General features: G+C 44.6%; 1 long non-coding RNA gene across 1 annotated transcript in view; it reads right to left on the bottom strand.

Annotated features, from left to right (window-relative positions):
• The window catches only part of LOC129701932 (uncharacterized), a 33,511-nt gene that overhangs the window by 5,800 nt on the left and 4,334 nt on the right, over positions 1–23,377 (bottom strand). The gene's annotated exons all lie outside the window — the stretch shown is intronic.

A 23,377-nucleotide genomic window follows, 5' to 3' on the forward strand; every position in this document is an offset into this window, starting at 1 on the left:
AAGTTGAAAGCCAAATCCGCTTCCATTCAGTCATATGTAAACCATGGGCACTTTGAGCGTAGAGTTATGCTCTGTCAAAAATGCTTATTGGTCCATGATGCACTGTCTAATTAGTGTCCCTTTACTAATGTCATTCAATTTATTGCTTCAATCATTTCTTAATAAAGATGAAAAGCATAGGCTTAAACCAGAATAAATCAGGTAATATTCATGACCTAACATTATTTAAGGTTTAATTAATGAAGTAGAGATTTTTCATCTGTGTCATGGTTTATTGCTCATTTATATTGGGGTACATAAATAAGGATCTTGTCCGGAGTTCATCTTTCTAATTCCTTCCAATTAAAACCCTGCACATGCAGTGTTTATAATATTGCATTCAGGAAGTAGTATTTTATAATATTCTTGAAAACGTAATGAATAATCCCAGTAAACTGAATGGATTTAAAGGTGCTTTATTAAATAGTCCTTAATGAAGTCTTTAATAGCCCAATTGAAGGGATTACTGCAAGGAGAGTGGTGGAGGTGTGGAATGAGCTCCCAGTGGAAGTGGTGGAGGCGGGTTCATTGGTATCATTTAAAAATGGAAATTGGTGCTGACTAAAATTGGTGCTGTAATTGTTATATGGTTATATGGTTATAAGGGTCTCGCCTTCCACAGAAAAGACTCAGGATAATCTATTCCCCTATAGAAACATGGAAAATAGGTGCAGCAATAGGCCATTTGGCCTTTCGAGTCAGCATCACCATTCAATATGGTCATGGCTGATTATCCAAAATCAGTACCCCAATCCTTTTTTTCCCCATATCCCTTGATTCCATTAGCCCTAAGAGCCAAATCTAAACACTTTCTTGAAAACATCCAGTGAATTGACCTCCACTGTCTTCTCTCATCCCCAATGCCAACATCTACCTTCCAATGGCAGCATGGGAGGTAGATAATAAAGAGAGTGATCCTTAGGGAACCAAAGATAGACACAAAATGCGGAAGAAACTGGGCGGAACTGGCAGCATCTCTGAATAGAAGGAATGGGTGACGTTTTGGGTGGAGACCCTCCTTCAGACTCAGGGAACCAGTGAATGAGTAGCATTGTTAGGTATGGAAAATAAATTCCCCAGTAAGTAAGTACAACATTAGAGCAACATAACCCAATGCCAAGCCACACAAGATCTCAAGAAAATATGACACCAAATTGTTCCTCATCATCATCATATGGTAAAATGTAAGAATCCCAGTTCCAACTTTTACATTAAACCTGGCAAAGTAAAGATTATCTCAGCTCTCCTCGCTGCCTTTCAATTTTATGAAGAATACACCTGAATTAAAAAACCAAGCCACCTCTTCTTTATTCAGATCATTTTCTCCTTTTTCTCCACCCAATGCAATAAGGTGAATAAATATAACCGAGCAGCTGGAAAATGTTAGAAGGAACTTGGTAACACCCTGTCCTTCTCAGGTTCAATTCATCTAACCTCACCCCGACAGGAATGGGGGCATAACTCATAGGAGTTTTAACTATTCACAGCAATGAACCACTGCAATTTGACAATGTTTATAATCTAAACATCATGTTATGCCTCCATGCACATTATGCTGTTCACTCAAAGAAACAGCTAGGGTGGGCTGTTGGTTTGTGTGCTTTCTGAAGGAATAGATCTCATTCCTGTGTAAAACCAGCATTGATGCCTTAGCTCCTGGTAACAGCTGTGCACCACAGTAATAGTTTTGGCAGGAACACCAAAGGCTGTAAAGGAGATATGTTTTCTGCCACATTTACTTTGAAAGTTAATATTTAATGGTGCTAAATTTACTGACATGCAATAGTGTACCAATCCTCTACCACATTGGGAGAGTTCTTATAAAACTGCAGCAAAAAAAAATACTAGTTTGTGAGCATTTGTCAGACTGAATAATTCAAATGGACTTAGCCACTGGCCTCATGTTCATACTAATACTGCCATGTCCAACATAACTAATCAAAGCAGCCTGAATTCTGCAAGGCTTTGTGTCGTGGGCATACCTAGACTGGATAGCAAAATATCAAGGCTATATTAAAACCCAGACTTTATTCTGAGTGGAAATGGTAGATGGTGGATGTGGAGGTGATGGGACACACAGAGAAGACATGATGGTTCTGGTAAATTAGAAGGAAATTTAATGGCCATCAGAGTTCAAAGCTCTGCCTCGCCTGTATTAAAAGTAGGGCACTTGAGGTATAATAATTTTCACTCCCAACAATTCTTAACTGGGGTGCCAGGGACAAAATAAAAGAGGTCCCCGATTGAATGACAGCAAATAGAGGTTATTTGCTGCACTAGAGGGATGTAGATAAGGACCTAGACAGATTAAGATGGCTAAGAATGACTAAGAATCTACATAAGATGACTAAGAATCTACATAATGGGTTTTAATTTCCCAGCCATATCGACAAACAAAGCTATTAAGGTAATAGCTAATAGTAAAAGGGTGGAAATGGTGAAAAAGATTAAAACACTACTATAATGGGCGGCACAGTAGCGCAACATTGCTGTCTTACATAATTGCTGTCTTACAGTGCTTGGCTGGGTGTTGTCTGTACGGAGTTTGTACATTCTTCCCGTGACCACATGGGTTTTCTCCAAGATCTTCGGTTTCCTCCCGCATTTCAAATACGTACTTACTCAGAACTGCTGTAGATTTGGGATTTTGTAAATTGGTAAATTGGGCAATTTATCAGTCAATTTAAGCAAGACTGCTCTTGGGGAGCGGCAGTGAGTGAGCGGCCTAGTGAGGGGAGTGCCCTGTGAGTAAAGTGTGAGTCTTTGGCTCGAGAGTCTTCGGCGAGGAGGCTGAGGAGATGAGACCATGCAATACGCTTGAAAGTTAGAGACGAAAGAAGGAGATGTCAGGCAAGCTGATTCAGTGTGATGCTTGCAGTATGTGGGAGGTCAAGGACACCGCTGGTGCCTCTGGCTGCTACAAATGCGAGAAGTGCATCCAGGTAGAGCTCCTGAAGGACCGTGTTGGGGAACTGGAGAAGCAAGTGGATGACCTCCGGTTCGTCCGAGAAACAGTCGTTCCACGACAATCCTACAGTAAGATTGTTACACCTAAGGTACTGGAAGAGAGAAGGTGGGAGACAGTGAGAAAGGGAGGGAAGCATGGAATGCCAACGTCCCTGGGTGTTGTACCTCTTGTGAACAGGTTCACCCACTTAGAAGCTGTCGGGACAGAAGACGTGTTTACACTGAGCGGCGGACTGGCTTGCGATGCGAATAGGGCTGCTAAGCCAAAACCAAAAAGGCCTAAGGCAGGCAACGCCATTGTAGTCGGAGGCTCCATTGTGAGAGGTACGGACAGGGGTTTCTGCGGGAACAGACGGGATGCGAGGATGGTGTGCTGCCTTCCTGGTACCAGGATCCAGGATGTCACGGACAGAGTGCAGAAAATCCTCAAGGGCGAAGGCGAACATCCGGAAGTGGTAGTGCATGTCGGCACAAATGATGTCGGAAGAAGGGGATGAATATTCTGAAGCGTGACTTTAGAGAGCTTGGAAAAATGCTGAAATGCAGGACCTCCAGGGTTGTTATCTCCGGTTTGCTTCCAGTTCCTCGTGCTGGCGAGAGCAGGAACAGGGAGATACGGGACCTGAACGTGTGGCTGAGGAACTGGTGCACGGGGCAGGGATTTAGATTCTTAGATCACTGAGATCTGTTTTGGGGTAGGGGGGGACTGTACAAAAGGGACGGATTGCATCTTAACAGGTGTGGGACCAGCATTCTGGCAGGCAGGTTTGCCACTGCTACACGGGTGGTTTTAAACTGAATAAGGGGGGTGGGGTCTCGAATGGGATAGTGGAGGATGGAGTTAAAGGGAAAGGGTTTCTTAAATGTGTGAGCGTAGAGACAGAGGGGTGTGAAATGAGGGTAGAAGCAGTAGGTAGCAAGGTGAAAAGTAAAAGTTGCAGGCCGGCAAATCCAGGGCAAAAATCAAAAAGGGCCACTTTTCAGCATAATAGTATAAGGGGTAAGAGTGTTGTAAAAACAAGCCTGAAGGCTTTGTGTATCAATGCAAGAAGCATTCGTAATAAGGTGGATGAGTTGAATGTGCAGAAAGTTATTAATGACTATGATATAGTTGGGATCACGGTGACATGGCTCCAGGGTGACCAAGGCTGGGAGCTGAACATCCAGGGATATTCAATATTCAGGAGGGATAGAGAGAAAGGGAAAGGAGGTGGGGTAGCGTTGCTGGTTAGAGAGCAGCTTAACACAATAGAAAGGAAGGACATTAGCTTTGAGGATGTGGAATCGATATGGGTAGAGCTGCGAAACACTAAGGGGCAGAAAACGCTAGTGGGAGTTGTGTACAGGCCACCTAACAGCAGTAGTGGAGTTGGGGATGGCATCAAACAGGAAATTAGAAATGCGTGCAACAAAGGTAAAACAGTTATAATGGGTGACATCAATCTACATATAGATTGGGTGAATCAAATTGGCAAGGGTGCTGAGGAAGAGGATTTCTTGGAATGTATGCGGGATAGTTTTCTAAACCAACATGTAGAGGAACCAACAAGAGAGCAGGCTATTCTAGACTGGGTATTGAGTAATGAGGAAGGGTTAGTTAGCAGTCTTGTTGTGCGAGGCCCCTTGGGCAAGAGTGACCATAATATGGTTGAGTTCTTCATTAGGATGGAGAGTGACATCGTTAATTCAGAAAAAAGGGTCCTGAACTTAAAGAAAGGTAACTTTGAGGGTATGAGACGTGAATTGGCCAAGATAGGCTGGCGATTGATTCTTAATGGGTTGACGGTGGATATGCAATGGAAGGCATTTAAAGACTGCATGGATGAACTACAACAATTGTTCATCCCAGTTTGGCAAAAAAATAAATCAGGGAAGGGAGTGCATCCGTGGATAACAAGGGAAATCAGGGATAGTATCAAAACAAAAGATGAAGCGTACAAATTAGCAAGAAAGCAGAGACCAGCAGAGGAGGGCAAAGGGCTTAATTAGGAAAGGGAAAATAGATTATGAAAGAAAACTGGCAGGGAACATAAAAACTGACTGCAAAAGCTTTTATAGATATGTGAAGAGAAAAAGATTAGCTAAAACAAATGTAGGTCCCTTGCAGTCAGAAACGGGTGAATTGATCATGGGGTACAAGGACATGGCAGACCAATTGAATAACTACTTTGGTTCTGTCTTCACTAAGGAAGACATAAATAATCTGCCAGAAATAGCAGGGGATCAGAGGTCAAATGAGATGGGGGAACTGAGTGAAATCCAGGTTAGCCGGGAAGTGGTGTTAGGTAAATTGAATGGATTAAAGGCCGATAAATCTCCAGGGCCAGATAGGCTGCATCCCAGAGTACTTAAGGAAGTAGCCCCAGAAATAGTGGATGCATTAGTGATAATTTTTCAAAACTCTTTAGAATCTGGAGTAATTCCTGAGGATTGGACGGTAGCTAATGTAACCCCACTTTTAAAAAGGGAGGGAGAGAGAAAACAGGGAATTACAGACCAATTAGTCTAACGTCGGTAGTGGGGAAACTGCTAGAATCAGTTATTAAAGATGAGATAGCAGCACATTTGGAAAGTGGTGAAATCATTGGACAAAGTCAGCATGGATTTATGAAAGGTAAATCATGTCTGACGAATCTTATATAATTTTTCGAGGATGTAACTAGTAGAGTGGATAAGGGAGAACCATTGGATGTGCTGTATCTGGACTTTCAGAAGGCATTCGACAAAGTCCCACATAAGAGATTAGTATACAAACTTAAAGCACACGGTATTGGGGGTTCAGCATTAATGTGGATAGAGAACTGGTTGGCAGACAGGAAGCAAAGAGAAGGAGTGAACGGGTCCTTTTCATAATGGCAGGCAGTGACTAGTGGGGTACCGCAATGCTCAGTTCTGGGCCGAATGGTATGTTAGCATTCATAGCAAAATAATTTGAGTATAGGAGCAGGGAGATTCTACTGCAGTTGTACAGTGTCTTGGTGAGACCACACCTGGAGTATTGCGCACAGTTTTGGTCTCCTAATCTGAGGAAAGACATTCTTGCCATAGAGGGAGTACAGAGAAGGTTCACCAGACTGATTCCTGGGATGTCAGGACTTTCATATGAAGAAAGACTGGATAGACTCGGTTTGTACTCTTTACTCAGAGAGTGGTAGCGGTGTGGAATGAGCTTCCAGTGGAAGTGGTGGAGGCAGGTTCATTGGTATCATTTAAAAATAAATTGGATAGGCATATGGATGAGAAGGGAATGGAGGGTTATGGTATGAGTGCAGGCAGGTGGGACTAAGGGGAAAAAAAAAATTGTTCGGCACGGACTTGTAGGGCCGAGATGGCCTGTTTCCGTGCTGTAATTGTTATATGGTTATATGTTTGTTATATGGTACTCGCTAGAATTTAGAAGATTGAGGGGGGATCTTATAGAAACTTACAAAATTCTTAAGGGGTTGGACAGGCTAGATGCTGGAAGATTGTTCCCGCTGTTAGGGAAGTCCAGAACAAGGGGTCATAGATTAAGGATAAGGGGGAAATCTTTTAGGTCCGAGATGAGGAAAACTTTTTTCACACAGAGAGTGGTGAATCTCTGGAATTCTCTGCCGCAGACGGTAGTTGAGGCCAGTTCATTGGCTATATTTAAGAGGGAGTTAGATGTGGCCCTTGTGGCTAAAGGGATCAGGGGGTATGGAGAGAAGGCAGGAACAGAATACTGAGTTGGATGATCAGCAATGATCATATTGAATGGCGGTGCAGGCTCGAAGGGCTGAATGGCCTACTCCTGCACCTATTTTCTATGTTTCTATGTTTCTATGTACAGGTTTGTAGGTTAATTGGCCTGGGTTTGTATACTTGGGATGTGTATATTGTCCCTAGTCTGTGTAGGCTTGTGTTAAAGTGCGGGGGTCGCTGATCGGTGCGGATTCGGTGGGCCGAAGGGCCTGTTTCCGCACTGTATCTCAAAACTAAATTACACTAAACTAATAGAGGGTCATTGACTTGAGCCGTTCACTTGTTTTTTTTCTCCACAAATGCTGCCTGGCCTGCTGCCTATTTCTGCCATTTTGGTTTTACGTCAAATATATAGATTTCCCTGGACCAGATAGAATAGAATTAAGCCGAGAAGTCAGCCAAGCAATGGTTGTAGATAAAGGGAAAAATGTAAAATGTTTGGCAGATATTAATAAATAAGTTAATCTGTCTGGGCAAGGTAAGAGATTCTTTGAAAGTTAATATTCAGTGCTGTTAAGAGCTTTTTTTATTTTCTGTCTCAAAACGGTTGGAATGAGCCAGAAGCCCAGAAACCACAAATATGTCAAATCATTAAATGATGGCTGAATAAGACATCAGACAGGACTGGAGAGCTGAACTTCAAAACCGGAACAATAATCAGTGAAGCCAACTGATGAATACGGCAAATAGCTGCCAGTTTAAGTTTATGTACTCTCCTATTGAACAGGTTCATGAAATGGAAACGATGCAGTATCTTTTTTTCAGTGTAGCGGAAAAAATTATTTTGGCTCTTTTAGTAAATGAGATGGAAATGGTATTTACTTCCCTTTTCACCTCTATCAATCCGAATTTTGCATATAAAATCCAACTCCTTAAAAATGTTCCTGATCGTCCAACTCTGGATTTAGCTTAACATAAAATAAACAGCTATGTTATCATTTAAACATCAATCTCCTCTATTTATTTTCATGATTTGTTTCCTTCATTAAAGCCCTCATCCATGTATCAATGAGATTAAGCTACCGTGGTGCCTTATAACCAGATTTGGTATCACCAATGCCTTGTACAATTTTAACATTACATCCCAGCTTCTATACTCAATGCTCTGATTTATAAAGGCTAGCATACCAAAAGCTTTCTTTACCACCCTATCTATATGAGATTCGACCTTCAAAGAACTATGCACGGTTATTCCCAGATCCCTCTGTTCAACTGTATTCTTCAATTCCCCACCATTTACCATGTACGTCCTATTTTGATTTGTCCTGCCAAGATGTAGCACCTCATATTTATCAGCATTAAACTCCATCTGCCATCTTTCAGCCCATTCTTCCAAATGGCCTAAATCACTCTGTAGACTTTGGAAATCCTTTTCATTATCCACTATCTTGGTATCATCTGCATATTTACTAATCCAATTTACCACATCTTCATCCAGATCATTGATGTACATGACAAACAACAAAGGACCCAACACAGATCCCTGAGGCACCCCACTAGTCACCTGCCTCCAACCCGACAAACAGCCATCCACCATTACACTCTGGCTTCTCCCATTCAGCCACTGTTGAATCCATCTTGCTATTCCTGCATTTATACCCAACAGTTGAACCTTCTTAACCAACCTTCCATGAGGAACCTTGTCAAAGGCCGTACTAAAATCCATATAGACAAAATCCACTGCTTTACCCTTGTCAATTTCGCTAGTAACCTCTTCAAAAAATTCAAGAAGATAAGTCAAACATGAACTTACAGGCACAAATCCATGTTGACTGTTCCTAATCAGACCCTGTTTATACAAATGCTTATATATATTATCTCTAAGTATCTTTTCCATTAATTTGCCCACCACTGAAGTCAAACTAACAGGTCTATAATTGCTAGGTTTACTTTTAGAACCCTTTTTAAACAATGGAACAACATGCGCAGCACGCCAATCCTCGGGGACTATTCCCGTTTCTAATGACATTTGAAATATTTCTGTCATAGCCCCTGCTATTACACTAACTTCCCTCAATGTCCTCAAAACTATTCAAACTCCCCCTTTCACCTGCCCACCTCAACAGATGCCTGCACACCAATTTTACTTCAGAGTCACGTGAGTAACTACGTGAAGAACCCCGCTAGGATGCATGCATGTCATATCGCTACACGCATTGCAACGAGTCACAGCAGGGGGAACAACGTTCCCCTTAGCGGCAGAATTTGGAAGCCGGGAACAGCAGGTAAGGAGACTCTGTGTTCTTTCCACTTACTTTACAGGTGGAGGCATGGACAGATCCACAAAGGCTGCGAAAAAGCTGGCGGGGGAGAACCCCGCAGTTGCGGGCAGCCAACAGCAGCCGCCAATGGCACGCCAATCTCCCGTAATGGGAACAGCTGTGCCCGACTTCGCTCCCGCACCGGCCACGGCCAGGCGGTAAAGCAAAGCAAAAAACTAACAGAGTCGTTGACTCCGATGAGTCCGACTTTGAACAGCCGTGAACGGCCAGTTCCCGTGAGCATTGGGGCCGGTTGGAGCGGCTTCAGGAGCAGTCGCGAGCGGCCAGTACCTGTGAGCATTGGAGCCGGTTGGAGCGGCTTGAGGAGCAGGAGCAGCCGCGAGCGGCCAGTCCCCATGAGCATTGGGTCCGGTTGGAGCGGCTTCAGGAGCAGCCGCGAGCAGCCGCGAGTGGCCAGTGCCCGAGAGCATTGGAGCCAGTTGTAGCGGCTGTTGGAGATTATACTCCAAAGTGGCAGGCTCCGGGAGATGGAGACTAGTCACAGTGGGCAGCTAGTAAGTCCTACAGCAGTACCTCTTGTAGGGCTGCACAGTGTTTCTCCCTCATTAGAGGGGAGTACGGGGGGTCAATTCTGGGCTGACCCTGAAGTGGGGTGTGCAGAACATACCCCTAGTGTGCATGTGGTGCAAGAAAACCTATTGGATATGGTGTCCCAGTTCATTCAACACGACCAAACTGGCCAAAACCTGGAGCCTAAAATAGCTGCAAGTATCGACTACTTGTCATTCAACCAGCTATAAGGACAGGCATTATTGGACACCACAGCAAGACACTTACCACCAGGGAACTGCAAATCACTGAATGTTCCCAGTGACAACCAGTGTATTTGGAAACATGTCGGAGCCTCAATCAGACCAGGGACTTGAAACTACAGAAAGTTCTGAAAGTCCTAACAGCTGGAATTACGGCTTTCGCCCGCACAAAAAAATGAAAAAGACATGACACAAGATCACCAGGATGCACTGGCTTTATTTTGCAACTCCCAATACGAGTTAAATAACATTAGGAAGAGTGCCATCCTCCTGGCGGGGGGGTAACCGGCTTTAGACCCCAAATTTGCAGGCCTGTGCAAATTATTACTATTTGGAGGTGACTTATCCAAACAGGTAAAATAACTTGACAGAGAGGCTAAAACCCTGTGGCTCATTAAAGCAATGTCTAAAAACTACTTCGGCCAGAAACAACACCCCTACGAACCACCAGTCGACCAAGACAAACTGGTGAAAGCTCGAAGGCCAGGAACACTCAACATCGGTCTTTTTTAGGCCATGGCCCAGACCGGCCTTCCTGGGAAATGCGCTAACATTCAACACCGACCCAACTACAGATCCAGACACCGGCGCCTCAACGTCCATGGAGGATGCCGAAAAAGTAACAAACTTACCACTAGTAACCATGGAGGTAGGTGGGTCTGGTTCCTTACGAATTAAAGGGAGCATGGAGGTTGGTGGGAGATTACAATTCTATCTGGATGCATGGAATAAGTTAACTATCAACACTTATATTTTAAGCAGTATAGGGTATACCATAGAATTTATACAAAAACATAACCCATTCGGTATTCAGCATGTACTGAACCGATTGTTCGTGCTTACAGGCATAGGAAAATCAAAAGCACATGCTGAACTACAGCGGCTTTATAAAAAAGGAGTAATTGAGAAAACCCAACACGAATCACAGGAATTCGTGTCCAAAATCTTTATCATAAACAAGAAAGATGGTGGTTGCCGCATCATCATAGATTTGACTAATTTGAATACTTTCGTACAATATATTCATTTCAAGATGGAAATCTTTGTTACTGCTAAGCAATTGATTTCCATAGGTTACCACATGGCAAGCATCGATTTAAAATATGCTTACTATACAGTACCCATAAGAGGTGACCACAGATGTTATTTAACACAATGGATTATCTGGGGTTCACCATTAACTCAGTTCACATGTCAGTGACTTTGCCAAAAGAAAAGGTTACAGCCTTAATAGAGGCTTGCAGCAAAATCATTGACATCACTAAACCATCCATCAGATTGGTAGCAAGAATAATTGGCAATATAGTGGCTGTGTTTCCAGCCACACAATTCAGACCTTTACATTATTGAAATTTACAGAGGGCTAAAATACGAGCACTCAAAACTTTATGGTGGTCATTTTGACAGACCAATGAAGCTACCAACAGAGGCCATAATGGAATTAAAATGGTGGAAAGATAACATTAGGCATTGTTCCAATCCAATCATTATCAGCAACTCGTCTATGGCACTACAAACTGATGCCAGTGCACTTGGTTGGGGAGCTACCAATTCCATCTCCAGCTGTGGGGGAGATGGAATGCACAGGAGGCATCATTATTACAAACACTGGGCATAAACTACCTGGAAATGTTAAGTGCATTCCATGGCCTTAAGTCATATTGTTCTGGGTTATATCACCAGCATGTTAGACTACAAATTGACAACACCACCGTGGTAGCATATATCAACCATATGGGTGGAAACAAATCGACATCATGTGACAATCTGGTCAACACAATTTGGCAATAGTGTATCCAGAGAGATATTTGGATATCAGCTACCTACTTACCAGGTAAACTAAATTTAGTGACAGACACCAGGTCACGCAAATTCAATGAAAACACTGAATGGATGTTGGATAAAAATGTATTTGCTGAAATTACAGCACGGTATGGAACACCAGATGTCAACCTATTCGCATCCAGGCTCAATCACTAGTTATCAAATTATGTTGCATTGGAACCAGACCCTGGGGCAGCAGCAACAGATGCATTTCGCTGCATTGGGGGAAATTGTTTATTTATGCATTCCCTCCTTCTGCCACATCAGTCGGGTATTAAGGGAAATACAGCAAGACTCTGTGTCTGGTATTTTGATAGTACACGATTGGCCTACTCAACCATGGTTCCCGGTGATACTCGACATGGTATTAGAACCATGCATCACCATCCATCATAAACCTAATTTACTGGTTCATCCCGCAACAAGGGAAAGTTCCCCATGTCATAATTATATAAACCTATTAAATTGTAGAGTTTGAAAGCACCTCTACTACACCTGGGACTGACGAACCGAACAGTGGATATTATTTCAGTGGCCCACAGACAGACCACCAAAAAACAGTACTTGGTGTACATCAAGAAATGATAAATGACTACCAAACTTTTATCACTGATTTCAGGCATAGTCCTGTGGACGTTGGGCACCTGACTTTATTAAGTTGTGGACAATGTCATTTTCTTCAAACAGACAGGTGTCCATTTGGTCTAATTCAGATCCTACTAGTGCAGAGCGAATGACTTCAGCCCAGGGAGATGCATCAAATGTAGGGCAGAATGAAGGAGAACAGATAGTCCGTCACCTCTCCCCCAGACCTTGACGAGATCCGATCAATTGTTCCAAAGACTTTTTCCTTTTTCCAGACGATGCATTAAAATTTATCAACATTTTTCTACCGAATCTCTATTAAATACTAGACCAAGTGCAGACCCGTTGGGTCTGTTCCTCCAATGTGCGGTTGTGCGGGGGGGAGGCAGCATGCAGCATCACACACTAACTATCCCCCTCCCCCCCCCCCGCACTCACGCTAAAAACATTAATATCTTTGTCATATTTCATCGACGGGAAACATCCTCGGCACACGTACGGCGGAGGGGGGACTCTGAGCAAGGTGGCCAAAAATGACAGCTGTAGGTGGCGGCGTTCTCTTGGAAATCGCAGCACAGATCGCCAAAACTGGTCAAGAACAGAGTTTTAGTAATATGGATTGTAAGTAACTCTCATTAGTAATCATCCTGCTGGTGGAAAGCTTTCCATCATCTACATTCTTAAAATCATGTTTCCTAACCCTCCTCTAACTTTGTGTGCCCTACAGAAAGCAAAGCCAGCTTCTCCTGACACAAATCCTTCCTTCAAAGGGGTCTTCTGTGCATTCAATCCTGCCTTGTCAGAATTACACCCAAAAGCAGAATACTTATCACATTGGGTCCATATGTGAAGAGCAACCACATGTCAACTCCTTTGTCTATACATAAAAAATGGCACGGTATCCAGATGTGTCGGAGGCACCCATTTATTGAAGAATGCTCCCATCTGAGAAGGTGGCAGGAAACTATCCTCTCACTGGTGAGTGTTTTAATATTTGTTTTAATGGACAAATAATTGTATTACAAGACAGATCTTTTTCTCAACTAGCATCAACTCTTTTCAACAGATAGGTTGGTTTGCCTTCCTTCATCAGTTGCCAAGGATAAACTGTGTCCAAGTGAGATCAGAGATGTTAGATTTCCTGAAATCCAGGCATCTCCCACATTGAGTTCGACTCCAAAGAATAACTTGTGAGTACTGACTGTTGGCTATGTACCAGGAATGCACGACTGCAGAAGAATTATGTACTTATATGTTTCTTAAATGTGCATATTTTAATGCTAGGAGCATTGTAAGAAATGTGGATGAGCTTAGAGTCTGGATAGACACCTGGAAGTACGATGTTGTGGCGATCAGTGAAACATGGTTGCAGGAGGGCTGTGATAGGAAACAAAATATTCCCGGATTTCGTTGCTTCAGGTGTGATAGAATTGGAGGGGCAAGAGGTGGAGGTGTTGCATTGCTAGTCAGGGAAGATATTACAGCAGTGCTTTGGCAGGATAGATTGTAGGGCTCATCTAGGGAGGCTATTTGGGTGGAACTAAGAAGTGGGAAAGGTGTAGCAACACTTATAGGGGTGTATTATAGACCGCCAAATGGGGAACAAGAATTGGAAGAGCAAATATGTAAGGAGATAGCAGATATTAGTAGTAAGCACAAGGTAGTGGTTGTGGGAGATTTCAACTTTCCACACATAGACTGGGAAACACATTCTGTAAATGGGCTGGATGGTTTGGAGTTTATAAAATGTGTGCAGGATAGTTTTTTGCAGCAATACCTAGAAGTACCTACTAGAGAAGGGGCGGTGTTGGACCTCCTGTTAGGAAATGAGATGGGTCAGGTGGCAAAGGTATGCGTTGGGGAACAGTTCAGGACCAGTGATCACAATACCATTAGTTTCAATATAATTATGGAGAGGGGCAGAACTGGACCTAGGGTTGAGATTTTTGATTGGAGAAACGCTAACTTTGAGGAGATGCGAAAGGATTTAAAAGGAGTAAATTGGGACATTTTGTTTTATGGGAGAGATGTGGAAGAGAAATGGAGTACATTTAAAGGTGAAATTTTAAGAGTACAGAATCTTTATGTCACTGTTCGGTTGAAAGGAAATAGTAAAAACAGGAAAGAGCCATGGTTTTCAAGGGAAATTGGACACTTGGTTTGGAAAAAAAGGGAGATTTACAATAATTATAGGCAGCATGGAGTAAATGAGGTGCTTGAGGAGTATAAAGAATGTAAAAAGAATCTCAAGAAAGAAATTAGAAAAGCTAAAAGAAGATATGAGGTTGCTTTGGCAAGTAAAGTGAATGTAAATCCAAAGGGTTTCTACAGCTATATTAATAGCAAAAGGATAACGAGGGATAAAATTGGTCTATTAGCGAGTCAGTGGACAGCTATCAGCAGAGCCAAAAGAGATGGGGGAGATATTGAACAATTTATTTTCTTCGGTATTCACCAAGGAGAAGGATATTGAATTATGTGAGTTGAGGGAAACAAGTAGAGTAGCTATGGAAACTATGAGATTCAAAGAAGAGGAAGTACTGACACTTTTGAGAAATATAAAAGTGGATAAGTCTCCAGGTCCAGACAGGATATTCCCTAGGACATTGAGGGAAGTTAGTGTAGAAATAGCCGGGGCTATGACAGAAATATTTCAAATGTCATTATAAACGGGAATAGTAACCGAGGATTGGCGTACTGCGCATGTTGTTCCATTGTTTAAAAAGGGTTCTAAGAGTAAACCTAGCAATTATAGATCTGTTAGTTTGACTTCAGTGGTGGGCAAATTAATGGAAAAGATACTTAGAGATAATATATATAAGCATCTAGATAAACAGGGTCTGATTAGGAAAAGTCAATATGGATTTGTGCCTGGAAGGTCATGTTTGACCAATCTTCTCGAATTTTATGAAGAGGTTACTAGGGAAATTGACAAGGGTAAAGCAGTGGATGTTGTCTATATGGACTTTAGTAAGGCCTTTGACAAGGTTCCTCATGGAAGGTTGGTTAAGAAGGTTCAACTGTTGGGTATAAATGCAGGAATAGCAAGATGCATTCAACAGTGGCTGAATGGGAGAAGCCAGAGGGTAATGGTGGATGGCTGTTTGTCGGGTTGGAGGCAGGTGACCAGTTGGGTGCCTCAGGGATCTGTGTTGGGTCCTTTGTTGTTTGTCATGTACATCAATGATCTGGATGAAGGTGTGGTAAATTGGATTGGTAAGTATGCAGATTATACCAAGATAGGGGGTGTTGTGGATAATGTAGAGGATTTCCAAAGTCTACAGAGTGATTTAGGCCATTTGGAAAAATGGGCTGAAAGATGGCAGATGGAGTTTAATGCTGATAAATGTGAGGTGCTACACCTTGGCAGGACAAATCAAAATAGGACGTACATGGCAAATGGTAGGGAATTGAAGAATACAGTTGAACAGAGGGATCTGGGAATAACCAGATATGTGAAAAGAAAGAGATTAGTTAAAACAAATGTAGGTCCCTTGCAGTCAGAAACAGGTGAGTTGATCATGGGGAACAAGGATATGGCGGACCAATTGAATAACTATTTTGGTTCCGTCTTCACTAAGGAAGACATAAATAATTTGCCGGAAATAGCAGGGGACCGCGGGTCAAAGGAGTTGAAGGAATTGAGTGAAATCCAGGTTAGCCGGGAAGTGGTGTTGGGTAAATTGAATGGATTAAAGGCCGATAAATCCCCAGGGCCAGATAGGCTGCATCCCAGAATACTTAAGGAAGTAGCTCCAGAAATAGTGGATGCATTAGTAATAATCTTTCAAAACTCTTTAGATTCTGGAGTAGTTCCTGAAGATTGGCGGGTAGCAAACGTAACCCCACTTTTTAAGAAGGGAGGGAGAGAGAAAATGGGGAATTACAGACCAGTTAGTCTAACATCGGTAGTGGGGAAACTGCTAGAGTCAGTTATTAAAGATGGGATAGCAGCACATTTGGAAAGTGGTGAAATCATTGGACAAAGTCAGCATGGATTTACGAAAGGTAAATCATGTCTGACGAATCTTATAGAATTTTTCGAGGATGTAACTAGTAGCGTGGATAGGGGAGAACCAGTGGATGTGGTGTATCTGGACTTCCAGAAGGCTTTCGACAAGGTCCCACATAAGAGATTAGTATACAAACTTAAAGCACAAGGCATTGGGGGTTCAGTATTGATGTGGGTAGAGAACTGGCTGGCAAACAGGAAGCAAAGAGTAGGAGTAAACGGGTCCTTTTCACAATGGCAGGCAGTGACTAGTGGGGTACCGCAAGGCTCAGTGCTGGGGCCCCCCTATTTACAATGTATATTAATGATCTGGATGAGGGAATTGAAGGCAATATCTCCAAGTTTGCGGATGACACTAAGCTGGGGGGCAGTGTTAGCTGTGAGGAGGATGCTAGGAGACTGCAAGGTGACTTGGATAGGCTGGGTGAGTGGGCAAATGTTTGGCAGATGCAGTATAGTGTGGATAAATGTGAGGTTATCCATTTTGGTGGCAAAAACGGGAAAGATAGATGTAGATATAGATAGATATGCCATTTATTGTCACTATGCATGTACAATGAAATTAAAAGCTGCTCGTACTCAGTACATACATATAATTTAGTACAAAAAACAAGAAACAGAAAAACAAAAACAGAAGGGAGAAGGGGGGGGGGGGGGATAGGTGCACAATTCTGCGGCGCTATATACATATATACAGATGGAAGTCCGGGTGTTGGGCTGTGAAGTCAGTGCATGTGTGAATTTGTATTAAGAGTAGTTATAATTTTCAGAAAGCAACTATTCCTGAGTCTATTTGTCCTGGATTTGATGCACCTATAGCACCTTCCAGAGGGCAGCAGGTCGAACAGTCCAAACACAGGATGGGAGCTGTCTTTAATGATATTCTTTGCCCTGCTAAGGCAGCAGGACGTGTAGATATCCATCAGGGAGGGGAGAGTGCAACCAATGATCTTCTGCGCTGTCCTAGTTACCCTCTGAAGCCTCTCCCTGTCTGCCATGGTGCAGCTGCCATACCATGCTGTAATGCAGTATGTCAGCAGGCTCTCGATGGACGAGCGGTAGAAGGTCAGCAGCAGGTTAGAGTCCAGGTTGTGCTTCCTGAGGACCCTTAGGAAGTGCAGCCGCTGCTGAGCCTTCTTGATGACCGCTGTCGTGTTGTCTGTCCAGGAGATATCAGCAGCGATATGGACGCCGAGAAACCGGAAGGTGTTGACCCTCTCCACACAAGCAGACTATTATCTAAATGGTGGTCGATTGGGAAAGGGGGAGATGCAGCGAGACCTGGATGTCATGGTACACCAGTCATTGAAGGTAGGCATGCAGGTGCAGCAGGCAGTAAAGAAAGCGAATGGTATGTTAGCTTTCATTGCAAAAGGATTTGAGCATAGGAGCAGGGAGGTTCTACTGCAGTTGTACAGGGTCTTGGTGAGACCACACCTGGAGTATTGCGTACAGTTTTGGTCTCCAAATCTGAGGAAGGACATTATTGCCATAGAGGGAGTGCAGAGACGGTTCACCAGACTGATTCCTGGGATGTCAGGACTGTCTTATGAAGAAAGACTGGATAGACTTGGTTTATACTCTCTAGAATTTAGGAGATTGAGAGGGGATCTTATAGAAACTTACAAAATTCTTAAGGGGTTGGACAGGCTAGATGCAGGAAGATTGTTCCCAATGTTAGGGAAGTCCAGGACAAGGGGTCACAGCTTAAGGATAAGGGGGAAATTCTTTAAGACCGAGATGAGAAGATCTTTTTTCACACAGAGAGTGGTGAATCTCTGGAACTCTCTGCCACAGAGGTAGTTGAGGCCAGTTCATTGGCTATATTTAAGAGGGAGTTAGATGTGGCCCTTGTGGCTAAGGGGATCAGGGGGTATGGAGAGAAGGCAGGTACGGGATACTGAGTTGGATGCTCAGCCATGATCATATTGAATGGCGGTGCAGGCTCGAAGGGCCGAATGGCCTACTCCTGCACCTAATTTCTATGTTTCTATGTTTCTAACCGTGCATAGTTCCTTGAAGGTGGAATCTCATATAGATAGGGTGGTAAAGAAAGCTTTTGGTATGCTAGCCTTTATAAATCAGAGCATTGAGTATAGAAGCTGGGATGTAATGTTAAAATTGTACAAGGCATTGGTGATACCAAATCTGGAGTATGGTGTACAATTTTGGTCGCCCAATTATAGGGAGCATGTCAACAAAATAGAGAGAGTACAGAGGAGATTTACTAGAATGTTGCCTGGGTTTCAACAACTAAGTTACAGAGATAGGTTGAATAAGTTAGGTCTTTATTCACTGGAGCGCAGAAGGTTAAGGGGGGACTTGATAGAGGTCTTTAAAATGATGAGAGGGATAGACAGAGCTGATGTGGACAATCTTTTTCCTTTGAGAATAGGGAAGATTCAGACAAGAGGACATGACTTCAGAATTAAGGGACAGAAGTTTAGGGGTAACATGAGGGGGAACTTCTTTACTCAGAGAGTGGTAGCGGTGTAGAATGAGCTTCCAGTGGAAGTGGTGGAGGCAGGTTCGTTGGTATCATTTAAAAATAAATTGGATAGGCATATGGATGAGAAGGGAATGGAGGGTTATGGTATGAGTGCAGGCAGGTGCAACTAAGGGGAAAAAAAGTTGTTCGGCATGGACTTGTATGGCCGAGATGGCCTGTTTCCGTGCTGTTATTGTTATATGGTTATATGGTTATAGACTTATGGTCCCAAATAACCCCATGCTGATTTCTGGCAAAAGATCAATGACAGCATGTAACACATTTTGATCAGTCCACTGCAATTTGTTTTAACTTTCTCACTAAGAACAAAGATAGATCTATGCCAGGAGGTGACATTCTAAAGATTCTTCTGGTAAAAAGATTTCCATAATTCAAGAAGTATGCACCTAATTAACTCCCTACGGACGATGTTGTAAGTCTTTAACTCTATTGTGTTAACATATCCCACAAGTAAAGGACAAAGGACATTTATTGTCACATACACCAATTGGTGCATTGAGATATGAGTTACCATGCAGCACACAAATAAGATAAACACAACACTATCGAATTTAACATAAAACATAAAACATCCCCCAGAGCGGAATCAACGTTTCCCACTGTGAGGGAAGGCAAAAAAGTTCAGACCTCTTGTTCATGTTCACCCATGGTCGGGGCCTATTCAGGCCTCCGCAGTCGCCGCAACGGCGGCTCAATGTTTCAGGCCCTCTCGTCGGATGGTGAAACTCTGACGTCGGAACGGAAGAGCACTCTCAGCGGTTTGGAGTTTCCGAATCGGCCGCTTCCTACCAGAGACCACGGCTTCCGAAATCTCCAGGCCGAGCTGAGCGGAGCTCCAACACTGGCAATCCTCGGCAAAAGATCCCAGGGCTCCGCGATGTTAGAGTCAGCGGCTGGAAGCGCCGCAGACCACAGCTCCATGGTATTAAAGTCGGCAGGCCTTCCGGAGCTCCACATGCGATGGAATTCAACCCTGTCCTCTTCGCCTCTTCGCCCCCTCCTCATGGCAGGAAAGGCCGCACCAATCCAGATGGTAGGCCGTGAGGAGGGGGCGAAGATGCGGCTCAGAGAAAATATGCATCTTCGACCAGGTAGTGACTGAGAAAATTGATTTCCCCCTCTAAGGGACAGAAGTTTAGGGGTAACATGAGGGGGAACTTCTTTTCTCAGAGAGTGGTTGCTGTGTGGAATGAGCGTCCAGTGAAGGTGGTGGAGGCAGGTTCGTTTTTATCATTTAAAAATAAATTGGATAGTTATATAGACGGGAAAGATATGCAGGGTTATGGTCTGAACGCAGGTGTATGAGACTAGGGGAGAATACGTGTTCGGCACGGACTAGAAGGGTCGAGATGGCCTGTTTCCGTGCTGTAATTGTTATATGGTTATATGGTACAGGTGCACAACCTTTTATCCGAAAGCCTTGGGACCAGACACTTTTCGTAATTCAGAATTTGTCGGTCTTCGGAATGGAAATTTTTTAGCGTAGATTTTAATGGCTGGTTCAGTGGTAGTGTGTTCGGCTCATATCCGCAAGGTCGCGAGTTTGCGCCTTGATCCCGGCAGTTACTCGGTCGCGAGCTTGAGTCTTCAATGTGGTTTTTTTTTGCAGAATAAATGTTTGTATGAAATGCAGTGTAGGAGAGGTGTACTGACTGTGTGGGCAGAACTTTGGAAGTGATTGCCCACCAGTCTAAAAAGCTGCTGTGTCTCCCTGTCCCTGGGATAGCAGGGGGCGATCAAACAGCACAATACCCCCTCCCCCTCCAACTCCAGAGGAATCCGCTCCCCGATGGGCCGCTACGGCGACAAGTGGCAGTTTGCCCACAGCCCGAGCTGCGCCACCCCACCCCAAGAACACCTTGCACACCATCAGCTTCTGCCCCTACGTGTTCCTCTGGAGTTGGAGCGGGGCTGGGCTGGAGTTGCTGCTGGTTGTGGGTCTCTGAGATCTCCGTGCTTGCAGTGGGCCTGGGGGTCGCTGTCCCGTTGGTCCTGACGTCTCCGGCCACCCCCCTGGACTGGAGCTGAGACTGGGAACTGTACCGCCCTTGCCCCCTCCCTCTGCAACTGCAAACAACCCCCCTCTCCTGCAAGGGCGGTACAGTTCCCGGAGGATAGCAGGTGGCCGGAGACGTCAGGACCAACAGGAACCCGCTCCCTGATGGACCCCTACGACACCCCGAGCTGCGCCCCGTCATCCGCAACCCAGGTTCCTCTGTAGTTGGAGCGGGGCTGGGCTGGGCTGCTGTTGGCTGTGGGTCTCTGGGATCTCCGTGCTTGCGGTGGGCCTGGTGGTCGACGTCCAATTGGTCCTGACGTCTCCGGTGACTGCACTGACCTGCAGCTGCCATCGCCGACTTGAAGACAGTGCAAAGCCCCCGCGCCGGTGCAATGAGCGGGGAGCTGGAGAGGGGAGGGATGGGGTCACACACATGGCCGGGGAGCAGAGGGCTGTAGGTGGGGTGAAACTGAAGGGAGCGACAATCTGCTGCTGCCTACACTGTATATCGTGTCTACCGTGGGAACTTTTAACTCAGCGGGCAGACAGCAGCATATTGTCAATTATTAACCCTCCCGCGCAATATACCCTCACCTCTTTTATGGATGGGGATTTAGTTCCCCTTTCTTCGAGGACCGACCGGAGGTTCCGCTGTCACCTCTGCGGGCCGCCCTCGGTGAACGTCCTGTCTCCCTGTCCCTGGAATAGTAGGGGGCGATCAAACAGCACAATACCCACCTCCAACTCCAGAGGAATCCGCTCCCCGATGGGCCGCTATGGCGACAAGTGGCAGTTCGCCCACAGCCCGAGCTGCGCGACCCAAGAACAAGACGTTATTCTTGCACACCATCAGCTTCTGCCCATACGGGGAGCGTGTTCTTCTGGAGTTGGAACGGGGCTGGGCTGGAGTTGCTGATCTGGGATCTCCGTGCTTGCAGTGGGCCTGGGGGTCGGTGTTCCGTTGGTCCTGACGTCTCCGGTGACTGCACTATGCTGCTAGCATCGCGACGTGAAGACAGTACAAAGCCCCCGCGCCGGTGCAATGCGCGGGGAGCTGGAGAGGGGAGGGAAGGGGTCACACACATGGCCGGGAAGCAGAGGGGTGTAGGTGGGGTGAAACTGAAGGGAGCGACAATCTACTGCTGCCTGCACGCTGAGTTAAAAAAGTTACCACGCAAGACTCACGATACACTGTGTATCGTGAGTCTACCGTGGGAAATTTTTAACGCAGCTGGCAGGTAGCAGCATATTGTCAATTATTAACCCCCCCGCGCAATATACCCTCATCTTCTCTTTTATGAATGGGGATTTAGTTCCCCTTTCTTCGAGGACCGACCGGAGGTTCCGCTGTCACCTCTGCGGGCCGCCCTCCGTGAACGTTTTCAAGGACCTTTCTTCAAGGACCGAAAAAATGTCGCTATTCGGAGGTTTTCGTTATTTGGATCGTCGGATAAAAGGTTGTGCACCTGTATTGTGTGTTCTTTTTAAGTGTATCAGTGCTGGCAAATTCATTTCACTGCACCTTCGGGACTTTGACTTTGACTTTGACTTTGACTCTGATACTGGAAACAACACTAGGGTGGGGGTGGTGGAAATAAGTAAGCATTTGGAAGTGTCGACTAAACCTCTATCCCTCTAACAGTCACACTTGCATCCCAAGTCAAATGACAGACCATGTCTTGCTTCATTTAAAGGGCCCAAAGACATTGTGCTTGCAAGTTCACACTATCATGAAGAAAGCAGCTGGGCAGAGGATTCAGTAGGTGGAAAGAGGAGCAATGGGAGTATCAGGGTGGTAAGAGTAGGGACTGGATGGGTGAAGAGTATAGGATGAAGGGAGGATACTGGATGTGTTAATTTGACAGATAACCATATAACCTGGGTTGCCTGGGTTTCAGCAACTAAGTTACAGAGAAAGGTTGAACAAGTTAGGGCTTTATTCTTTGGAGCGCAGAATGGTTAACCATATAACAATTACAGCATGGAAACAGGCCATCTCGACCCTTCTAGTCCGTGCCGAACACATAATCTCCCCTAGTCCCATATACCTGCGCTCAGACCATAACCCTCCATTCCCTTCCCGTCCATATAACTAACCAATTTATTTTTAAATGATAAAAACGAACCTGCCTCCACCACCTTCACTGGAAGCTCATTCCACACAGCTACCACTCTCTGAGTAAAGAAGTTTCCACTCATGTTACCCCTAAACTTCAGTCCCTTAATTCTCAAGTCATGTCCCCTTTTCAGATAATCAAACTGTGAGGGGAGGAAGCTGACAATAAAGTTTGTGGTTTTGAGGCATTGGTGTGGAATACAATTGTAGTGGGATGGTGCCACTAAAGACTGCAGATGCCAGAACCTGGAGCAAAAATCAAGTGCGGGAGAAACCCAGCAGGTCAAGCAGCAACTCTGGAGAAAATGGACAGATGATGTTTTGGGTCAGGACCCTTCTTTAAACAGGATGTTGGGAGGCTGGTTCGTTGGGAGATAGAGTTTATCTTTGAGTCAAATGGGGATGTACGTGAGGACATTAACTGCAAATAGAGGCACTGCATGTAACAGTGGAGGCAATCAGAAGGAAAACTGGTCACGTCTTTCTTGGAGAAAGGTGAATGCCTCAAATTCATTCCACCCCGCGTCCCAGTGGCCCAGGTCATTAGAGCTTCCATTAAATGACAGGTA

This window comes from Leucoraja erinacea, chromosome 1 (assembly GCF_028641065.1).
Source record: "Leucoraja erinacea ecotype New England chromosome 1, Leri_hhj_1, whole genome shotgun sequence".
In the NCBI taxonomy this organism is placed as follows: domain Eukaryota; kingdom Metazoa; phylum Chordata; class Chondrichthyes; order Rajiformes; family Rajidae; genus Leucoraja; species Leucoraja erinaceus.